An 11,888-nucleotide genomic window follows, 5' to 3' on the forward strand; every position below is an offset into this window, starting at 1 on the left:
TATTTTCCAACTTGAGCAAAAGACGCTTCATGCCAATTTCCAATAGATTTGGAATTCCAATAGAGTTCCAATAGAATCCAAAAGAGAATGCACCAAGAACAAATGGGAGTGACCCACTCATGTGTTTTTGGTGGTAGCTTGTCTCTGAAATTAAAGGATCATGAAATAACTGCCATAGAATATAAATAAAGACAGTAAAGAATCATCTGGAAAACTTAATTGCATAAGGCAATTAAAGATGAAGTTTTACTGATAGGCATTCTGAGGATTGATAAAGGATATTGAAAAGGAGAGCTGGATGATACGAATTTGCTTGCCTTCTGAATTGTTTGGATGTACTTAGTTGTATTTTTTTTTTTGCTTAAAAAGCTCAAAATGTTTATTTCAAAAGATATGTTGCTAAACTGCAAAAGAATAAACATCTATTAGCTTGATATAATTACCCTTTTGAAAACACCACTTTGCTTTATTATCGATCGGTATTTCAAAAATTTCTTTGCCCATGAAGAACCGATTCCATCTGGGGTTTAGTGTGCTGAGTGACTGGAACAATGCTGGTTATCTCATGAGGTGGGCCCTGCGTGATGGAGACTGCACACTCTTTCATCACGTATGGTTCACCAGAAAAAACTGAGTTCCTAAAACTGCCAAACCGTGCTCAGGTGCTGGGAGAGGAATCTCTCAAGGAGCAGCCACCCCAAGGGGCCAGTTGTGCTGAAAGTGGACTGGACAGAAGGAAGGTCCCGATGGCCCACGTTCAGATGGACTGCGGCTGCTGCCCAATCCCTGTTCAGCTCTCCCTGAGCCCTCACACACACCTGGGAGTGTTGCGTGTTCTGCTGCTGTGGGTTGGCCGTCCATTCATACTGTGGTCCTGGGGGGTTTTCTGGTGTTGCTGAGGAAGTCAGAGAAATAGAGAAAAATTTCAAGCTATGTTTTTAGAAAAGTATAAATGTTAATTTATTTAGTTTCTGATTTTCCACTTTAAAGAAATACTGTCACCTTCTTTACCTTCAATAGTAGTGAAATCCTGATTAGGAGACTCCCTATGACATTTAAAGTGCCTGCTTGCATAATAGGTGCTTGGTGCATTTTGCAACACTTTCCTGCTTCCATTTACCTACCTCACAGGTAAGAATCAGTTTAAATAAAACATGTGGAGGTTTCTAAGTAAGCACTCGAGGTATCTCCCCCCAACCTCTTCTATATTATCTGCTGTGGGCAGAGTTAAGGCTTGGTGGTGTGGTGGAAGCTTATGAACTCAGAGTAATAGAACTCCAAATTCACGCCTGGGCTTCCCCACTGATAAGCCTTGTGCATGTGGGGAGAGGCATCATCCCTCTGGGCCCAAGTTTCCTCAGCTGTAAAATGGAGTGATGGGCTAGATAATGCTCCTTTCAATGTAAGAAATCCAGAAGGCACAAAATAACCTAACTCTGACACATACTTGTACTCTTTTTTTTTTGTACTTTGGAAAATGAAATGTGATTTGTATTCAGCTGAGATTGACAACTAAAAGTTATATTTTCAACTTACTAGAATTTATTGCTAATGAGAGAGTGGTAAGTAAGACATTTCCATTGCCAGTGACAGGTACCTAGTATTTTAAAGTCTTCCATTTCATTATTCACTTTAATGTTTTCACTAAAACACATGTGGTTTTCAAACACAGGAAAGAAAACAAGGTAACCTGTGGTTATAATTTCCACTAGAAAATAGAAAAAGTGTAGCTCAGAAAGATCATTTGTGGGGAGTTCCTTTAAACGTGAAAACCCATGTTAGAAAAACCCAAGAGTTTTTCTTGAGAAGAATACTGTTAAGTGTTGCAAGTTTCAAAAGGTGTTGGAAAATAGGCCCTAACTGCATCTGTTGTGACAATTAGGATGGAGCTGTGGTTGCGCAACCACGGAGGCTTCAGTGGCTTGGACATTTTCGGTCCTCCGGTATGTTTTCAAGCAGCCACTCTTTTCTTCTTTTAATTCAAATCCTGGAAAATTTGGAGAAAGTGTCTTTCTGGGTGATCCTTCCCATTACCCAAGTAGCTCTAAGTCCCATCCCAAAGCAACTGGCCTGATAAAAATAGCTCCTCCTCTAGCATTTCACTTCACAGTTATTTTCAAGGTTCTGTGATCAGTGGAGTTTACTCCTATCTGAAATTAATTCTTCAGTAAGAATTTAGAGTGCACCCACTGAATTCATGATGTGAGCACATGTCTGAATTTTACAGTGAATCAGAAGGAAATGCAAAAAACAAAAAAAATCCTCAGAATTTTAGAAAGGTAACCATCTAAAACTGTTAGAGATGTGAGTAAGTTTTATGTAAGTTCACTTTTCACAAGACATTATTTTTTTAACTTTGGCGGTCCTCTTTCAGATGGTTGGGTTACCCAGGGAAGGCCACTCGACTGAATGTCTCGCATGGGTTCAGGAAGCCAGCTGCTCAAGCTGCCAGAGACAAATGCACAAGTAGAGGAATAACTACATGGTAGTTTAAGTTTTTCTTCTGGTTGCCTTACTGATCACCATCAAATAAGAATATGGTAAATAAGTGAAGCTTTTTAGTGCATCAAGAACAGATACCAGTGCTTTTCACATTTAGTTTTAGAGGGAACAGCAGCATACATACAACAAGAAAGCAGAGCGAACGGTTCTACCTGTCAAGCTCTTATCTGCCACAGAGATGTTATCAGTGTCTCCGTGTTTATACACAAGCACAGATGTGCATGGTAAAGTATGTGTTTGTATCCTTGTAGCTGGTGCTCCCACTTCCGCTCTTGCTCTACTGCAGCTTGCCCTCATGCCAGTTGTGCCACATCCCTGCCCCAGCCCTCCTGGGGCTCCCTTCTCACTGAAGATGTGTTCCTTCCCCACTCCCTGGGCACCCCTCTGACTCATCTTCCTCACCAGATCTAGCCACACTGGCCACCTCATGCTCCCGAACATGCCAGACAACCCTCAGCTCCACAGCTGAACAGACCACCTTCCGTTCTTGGCCTGAACGTCAATTTCTCATCCCTTGTCACCCTGTTTAAAATTGCAGCTCTCTAGTTCCCGTCCATACATGTCCCTAAGTGTCTCCCCTCTCGCCATCCCTCCTTACTCCCCTTCCCAGTTTGTTTCTCCTTTCTGGAGCAGAAGCTCCATATGTTTTCTGTTTTATTTTCTAATGAATCCCCAACAACCTGACATGTAGTAGTCCTTCAAACAATATTTGTTAAATGGATGAATTAATTAAAAGTAGGTAATCACAATACATTTACATATATATGACATACATTCACTTATATATTTATATAAATGCATTGCATAACTGTAGATTTAATGTCTACATATCATATGAAGTAGTTAATACAGTTACAAGTAAGAACAAGAGCAAATGCTTTATTTTTTATTTATTTACTTTTCCCCAACTTTATTGAGGTATAGTTGACAATTGAAAATAGTATATATTTAAGATATACAACATAATGATTTGATATATGTATATAATACAATATTCTTAACTGTAGTCAAATTGTTGTACACTAGACCTTGAATAACTGGATGTAATTAGTCCTTCACATCATAAGTAGTATTTAATATGTTCACAAATAAAAACAAAGAACAAATTCTTTAAATAAAATATCTTTTTTTTTGTAGGAAATTGGAATCCAATGACTTCAATAAAAATCAGTAATAAGTCAATAAAAGTATTTATTCATTAACAATAGTGTTGAGCCAAAGCATCACTATTTTCAAATAAGGTGTTGTATTCATTTTCTATTGCTGCTGTAACAAATTACCAAAAGTTTAGCAGCTTAAAATAAAACTAATTCATTATATCACAGTTAGTAGCCCAGGAGTCGAGTTGACTTGGCCGGTTTTTCTGCTTGAGCTTTCATAAGGCTGAGATTGGGGTGTTGGCTCACTGGGCTTCTACTGGGTGTCTCTGGGAGAATCTACTTCCAGGCTCATTCAGGTTGGGGGCAAAGTCCAATTCTTTGAAGCCATAGAACTGATGTCCCCATTGTGATAAAGACACAGATGAGGGCAATGTCCAAACAAATTCTAGAAGATGGAATTCTGCTGGCCTGGGGTACTTTTTAAAGGCACATGACCCCAACCTTTCTCAGTGCTCATCTGGCTGTCTTAAAGGTATCAGCAGGCTTATTCTACCTGGCCTCTGGTCAACTTTAGATCTATTAAGTGTGAATCTTTAATTTTTTTTCAATTACAGTTGACATTCCATATTATTTTATATTAGTTTCAGGTGTTCAGCATAGAGGTTAAATTATTACATAACTTACAAAGTGAACACCCAATAATTCAACTACCCTTCTGGCACTACACATAGTTATTAAAACATTGTTGACTCTATTCCTTATACTGTACTTTACATCCCTGTGACTATTTAGTAACTACCACTTTGTACTTCTTAACACCTTCATCTTTTTCACCTATCCTTCCAATCTCCCTTTCCTCTAACAATCATCAGTTTGTTCTCAGTATCTATGAGTCTGTATCTGTTTTGCTTGTTCCTTTATTTTGTTATTTAGACTCCACATATAAGTGAAATCTGATGGTACTTGTCTTTCTCTGTTTAACTTATAATACTTAGCATAATATCCTCAAGATCCATCCATGTTGTTGCAAGCGATGAGACTGTATTTTTTCTGAGGAATATGCCATTGGCTGTTGAATATAATGCTATATTAAACATAGGGGCGCATATATCTTTTCAAATTAGTGTTTTGGGTTTCTTTGTATATGTACCCAGAAGTGGAATCACTGAGTCATAAGACAGTTCCATTTTTACTTTTTTGAGGTAATTCCATGCTGTTTTCCATAGTGGCTCCACCAATCTGCAATCTCACCAACTGTACACAAGGGTTCCCTTTTCTCCATATCCTTGACAACATTTGTTGTTTGTTGATTTATTGATGATAGCCATTCTAACAGGTATGAGGTGATATCTCATGGTGGTTTTATTTTTTTTAAGATAGTTTTTATTTTCAAAGAGAGGGGAAGGAAGAGAGAGAGAGGGAGTGAAACACTGATGTGCAAGAGAAACACCGATATGTTGCCTCTCGCAAGCCCCCAACTGGGGACCTGGTCTGCAACTCAAGCATGTAGCCTGACTGGAATCAAACTGGTGACCTTTCAGTTTGTAGAATGATACCCAAACCACTGAGCCACATCAGTCAGGGCTCTCATGGTGGTTTTAATGTACATTTCTCTGATAATTAGTGACATTGAGCATCTTTTTATATGTCTATTGGTTACCTGTATGTCCTTTTTGGAGAAGTATCTATTCAAGTTCTCTGGTCATTTTTTTATTTGCTTTTTTTTTGGTGAGTTGTATAAGTTCTTTATAAATTTTGGATATTAACCCTTTATCAGACTTATTATTGGCAAATATGTTCTCCATTCAGTAGGTTTTCTTTTCATTTTATTGATGGTTTCCTTTGTTGTGCAAAAACTTTTTAGTTTGACAAAGTTCCATTTGTTTATTTTTTTCTTTTGTTTTCCTTCCTTGAGGAGATATAGCTGAGAGACCAATTTATGTTAAAGAAGCTTATTAGAGATTGATTTATAAATGAGAAATTCAATTAATAATGTGTTCAGCATATTCATTCACAAATATTTATTAAAGCCTTTTGGTGTCAGAAACTATTTCCAGTACTGCTTATTTACAGTCTAGTAAGGAAAGAGATTGCAATCAAGTAAACAACTAAGGGGAACAAGATTACTTCATAGACTAATGATGCTATGAAAAAGATACTACAGAGTAATGTGATAGAGATAGGGTGTCAGAGTTCTACAGGAAAGCTTCAGTGAGGGAGTGAGGTTTAAATAAGACCTGAATGAGGAGTGTGTTGACCTTTGGGATAGCTAGTGAGAAGGAATGGAGCTGCAGAGCTTTCCAGGCAGAGAGAATGACAAAGTCTAACTGCGGACATGAAGGTTTAGACTTCCAGTGTTAAAATGGCAGAGTGAAAATAGTGCAGCTTTTTTCTCCTATCAAAATTACCTAAAAGCAACAGTAACAATGAACCCTTACCTACATCTAAACCATGACATATAAAGAAGCACTGTCAAAGACTTGTTTGAGGCAGGTGGGATGCCTGTGTGTGGACTTTCACTGGCAGAACTAACACTTGAAGAACCGACTCATGGTAGATTTCTGGGTTTGCGGGATCCAAGATGGTGGTGGCAAAGGTGGATATTATACTCACCTTCACCCAGGACCAAACTGGAATTATAACTAAAATATAGAGAAAGAAACCTGAATTACCAAATGAAGGCTAGCTGGAGAGAAGTCTTATAAACAAGGATTAACAGAAGAAGACAGAGTGAGACTGGTAGGAAGGGCAGAGAAGCAAAAACGCTGGCCTTACTCCCATGAGCAGCAGCTGGGATTCGGGAGGGATATCTCAGCTGGGTGGCTTACCCCTGAGAAGCATGGGGTCTCAACTCCAAGCTGGGCTCCCCAGCTCAGTGCACCAGAGGCAGGAAGAGGGACTTACATGACACCTGACTGTGAAAATAAGTGGAGATTCTGTCTGCCAGCGAGATACAGGCATTCTCCTGAAGGGCCAATGCACAAAATCTTGATGCCAGCCCCTCACCTTGGGCTCCAGTGGAGGGAGAGTGAAGGCAACTAGAGTCACATGAGAAGAGACTTGGGTTTGTGACTCTGGGGAGAGAGCTAAAGGGACAGCCACTAGGATCCCTGTGCTGAGTCCCTCTTTCACACTGCAGACACTATCATTCTTGGGTGGAGCACTCCCCTCCATATGGCATCAGCCTGGGGTATAGTAATAGCCCCCACATTCTGGACTCCCTGTCAGCCAACATTGTGGAGCATCTCCCTGCTGAGAAGTCAGCTGCCTGGGCTGGGGTGTAGAGGTCTTGACAGACTCAGGGGGTGTCAAGGAAATTGATTAATTCCTAGAAACAAAATGTTTCAAAACTGAATCAAGAAGAATCTGGAAATCTGAATAGACAAATGAAAACTAATGAAATTAAAGCAGTAATAAATAAAATCCCCCCTAAAAAAAGCCCTGGACTGGATGGTTTCCACAGGTAAATTTTACCAGACTTTCAAAGAAGAACTATTCCAAAAAATTCAAGAGGATGGAATACTCTAAAGCTCACTTTACAAGGTCAGCATTATCCTAATTCCAGATAAAGACACTACAAAGAAAGAAAATTATAGGCCAATATGGCTGATGAACATAGACGCAAAAATCCTCAAATATTAGCAAATCAAATCCAGCAATGCATCAAAACGATCATATACCATGATCATGTAGGACTTATTCCTGGCATACAAGGTTGGTATAATATCTACAATCAATAAATGTGATACACCACATAAACTGGAGGATAAAAATCAAATGGCCATATCGATAGATGCAGAAAAAGAATTTGATGAAATCCAGCACCCATTCGATAAAACTCAGCAAAGTGCTAGAAGAGGGAACATATCTCAATGTAATGAAAGCCACATATGACAAACTCACAGTCAACATAGTACTCAGTGGGCAAAAAACTATTAATAAAAGCATTTCCCATAAGATCAGGAACAAGACAGGATGTCTGCTTTCACCACTGTTATTTAATATAGTTCTTAAAGTCCTAGCTATAGCAATCAGACAAGAAGAAGAAATAAAAGTCACCCCAGTTGGAAAGGAAGAAGTAAAACTCTTCTGCATATTTGCAGATGACCTGACACGGCATTTAGAGAACCCTAAAGATTCTACCAAAAACTACTAGAATTGATAAATTAAATCAGTAAATTAGCAGGATACAAAATATACAGAAATCTAAGTTGTATTTATATACCATTAATGAACTCTCAGAAAGGAAAATTAAGAAAACAATCCCATTTACATTTCAATTAAGAAAAATATAAAATACCTAGGAATAAATTTAACAAGGGATGTAGAAGACATTTACTTGGAAAATTAGAAGACACTGAAGAAAGAAATTAAAGCTAATACTAATCAGTAGAAGTGTATACTGTGTTCATGGTTAGGAAGAATTAACATCACTAAAATGTCCAATACTATCCAAATCAATTTGTAGATTTAATGCTATTCCTATTAAGATAGCTATAATTTGTTTCCCAGAATTAAAACAAATATTCCAAAAGTTTATATGGGACCACAATATCCCGAATAGCCATGGCAATCTTGAGAAAGAACAAAGTTGGAGGAATCTCGATACCTAATATCAAACTATTCTACAAGGTCATAGTAATCAAAATAGCATGGTACTGGCATAAAAACAGACATATAGAGCAATAGAACAGAATAGAGAGCCTGGAAATACCCAGGCCTTTATGATCAATTAATATTTGACAGGAGGCAAGAACATGTCATGGGGAAAAGATGGTCTATTTAATAAAAGTATTGGAGAAATTGGACAGGTATATGCTAAAAATGAAAATATACAGCTTTCTTAAACTATAAACAATAATAAATTAAAAATGAATTAAAGGCCAGAATGTTAGCTTCAAATCCATAAAAATCTTAGAAGAAAACATAGGCAATAAAATCTTGGACATTTCTTTCAGCAATATTTTTCTGATATATTTACTCTGGCAAGGAAAGCAAAAGAAAAAACAAACAAATGAGATAACATCAAACTAAAAAGATTTTGTACAGTGAAGGAAACCATCAATAAAAGGAAAAAACAACCCACTGAATGATAGAATACATTCTCCAATACATTTGATAAGGGGTTAATATCTAAAATTTATAAAGAGTTTATAAAACTCAACACCAAAGGAAAAAAAAACCCGCAAACAATCCAATTAAAAAATGATCAGAGGGCCCAAATAGACACTTCTCCAAGGAGACATACAGATGGCCAATAGACATATGAAAAGATGCTCAAATTCACTAACTTTCAGCGAAACACAAATTAGAACCACAATGAGTTATCACCTCACACCTGTCATGGTGGCTATCATCAATAACTGAACTAACAAGCAAAACAGATACAGACTCATAGATGGAGAGCAGATGATAGCTAGTTGCGGGGGAAGGGAGGGGGTAGAGGGATTGAGCAAAAAGGTAAAAGGACTCATGGACATGGACAAGAGTATGGTGATCACTGGAGGGAGGGGGTATAAGGAGACTAAATGGTAATGGAAAAAATACAATAAAGATAAGAAAAAAATATCACGAACAAGTGTTGTTGAGGATGTGGAGAAAAGGGAACCCTCATGCCCTGTTGGTAGGGATGCAGACTGGTGCAGCCACTGTGGAAAGCAGTATGGAGCTATCTGAAGAAAATTAAGAATGAAACTGCCTATGACCCAGTGATTCCACCTCTGTAAATATACCTAGAGAAACCTGAAATACTAATTAACAAAAGAATACATGCACCTTTATGTTCACTGCAGTGTTATTTATAATAGCCAAGATTTGGAAGCAGCCAAGTGTTCATCAGTAGATGAATGCCTAAAGAAGCTGTGGTACATTTGGATTGCTACTCTGTTGTTAAAAAAAAACAAACATGAAAAACAAAAACCAAAAATCTTATCTTTTGTGACAGCATGGATGGACCTAGAGAGTATTATGCTCAATGAAATAAGACAGAGAAAGACAACTATCAAATAATTCCATTTATATGTGGAATATAATTAATAAAATAAACTAGGAAACAAAATAGAAACAGAGTTATAGATACTGATAACAGACTGACAGCTGTCAGAAGAGACAGGTTTTGGGAGGCTGGGTGAAGAAGATGAAGGGATTAAGCAAAAAAGAAAAAAAATTCATGAACACAGATAATAGTATGGTGATTACCAAAGAGAAAGGAGTGGAGGGAAGTGGAATAGGATAAAGAGGGGGTAGATGGTGGTGGAAGGAGGTGACTTGGGGTGGTGAACACACAATGCAAAATACAGATAATATCTCACAGAACTGTACACCTGAAACCTATATTATTTTATTAACCAATGGCATGTTAATAAATTCAATGAAAAATAAAATAAAAAATAAAGGATCAACTCACACAGGACTTTTATGGTACAGGTAATTCCTGCTAGCTTAGAGCTTGGCTTTGGTGCTGGCACCACAAATGTCTCCTGTGTATAGCTACCCAGTCCAAGGAAGAACTCCTTTATTACTACACTGAATGGAAGAAGTCGAACACTGAAGAAGAGTGCATATGGTATGACTCCATTTACTTGAAATGCTAGAGCAGGCAAACCTTGTCTGTGGTGGTAGAAATTGGTGATTTTCTGGAGCAGGGGCTGGGGATGGAGACTGACTACAAAGAGGTGCAAGAGACCTTTCTGGAGAGATGGAAAACCTCCATATCTTGAATGAGTGATAGTTACATGATATACACTGGACAAAAGTCATTGACTTATGCAATGAAAATATAGACTTTTACTGTAAGTAAATTATACCTTAATGCATTTATTTAAAAAATTAATAAAACAATTTGTCTTACACCTATTCTTAACCAGAAAAAGAAGTAGAAGACATTATCCCAATGTATTTTCAGAAGCTAGTACTACTTTTTATTTTTAAACATTTTTTTTTGTGGTAGGAACACCTAACATGAAATCTATTTTTGTAACAAGTTTTTAAGTGCAAATACAGTATTGTTAACTATAGGCACAATGTTGTAAAGCAGATTTCTAAAACTTATTCATCTTGTATAACTGAAGTACTACATTGAGCAGAAACTCCCTGTTTCCTCTCTCCCTACCACCAATTCCTTGCAACAATCATTTTGCTCTCTATGAGTGACTATTTTAGATTCCTTATATAAAAAAGTATTTGTTCTGCAACTGGCTTTTTTCACTTAACACGATGTCCAGGTTTATTCATGTTGTCACATGGCAGGATTTATAAAATTCTGTTGTATATATGCCACACTTTCGTTATCAACTCATCTGTTATTTTGAGAAGACTACAGAAAATTGAAGTGTAACCATACTCATAGGTGCAAATTATGAGCAAAAATTCCAGTAGTATTTAAAATGATAATCCATCATGATTTATTGGTTTTATTCAGGATAGCAAGATTAGTTTAACATTGGAAAGTCAATCAATGTGATTCACCACAATAACTGATTAGAAAGAAAAATGACCCTCATTTTAAGAAATGCAGAAAAAATATTTGATGTAATTTGACATCCATTCTTGATAAAACTCTTAGTTGTGGAAGAATATTTCTTTAAGCTGATAGAGTATCTAAAAAAAACATACAAACTAGAGTGAACTTAATGGCCAAACACTGAAAACTTTCTCCCTTTGGAAACAAAATTATATGTTATTGATTATGCTATTACATTCATTCTGATTTTTCTCCTCTGTCCCCCTCCATCACCCATCACTCATGCAGGCAATCCCCACACCTTGTTTATGGCCATGGGTAATGTGTTTAAGTTCTTTGGTTACTCCATTTTCTATATGGTACTTTAAAGCTCCATAGCTAATCGGTAACTACCTATTTATACTCTTTAATCCCCTCACCTCTTCACCCATTCCTCTATACCCCTCTCCCATCTGACAACCATCAAAATGCTCTGCATATCCATGATTCTGTCTCTGTTCTTCTTGTTTGCTTAGATCCAAACTTAGATTAGTTTGGTTTTTAGATTCAACTGTTGATAGATAGGTATTTTTGCCATTTTATTGTTCACAGTTTTGATCTTTTTCTTAAATAGGTCCCTTTAACATTTCATATAATAATGGTTTGGTGATGATAACCCCTTTAGTTTTTTGTTGTCTGGGAAGCTCTTTATCAGCCCTTCAATTCTAAATGATATCTTTGCTGGGTAGAACAATCTTGGCTGTAGGTTCCTACTTTTCGTGACTATAGTAGGTGTCCTGTAGAATCCAGTACACAGCCTCCTCTATCACCCAAGCTGGGTACTC

Source organism: Phyllostomus hastatus, unplaced genomic scaffold (genome assembly GCF_019186645.2).
Source record: "Phyllostomus hastatus isolate PE091 unplaced genomic scaffold, TTU_PhHast_1.1 phas_scaffold_1674, whole genome shotgun sequence".
In the NCBI taxonomy this organism is placed as follows: Eukaryota; Metazoa; Chordata; class Mammalia; order Chiroptera; family Phyllostomidae; genus Phyllostomus; species Phyllostomus hastatus.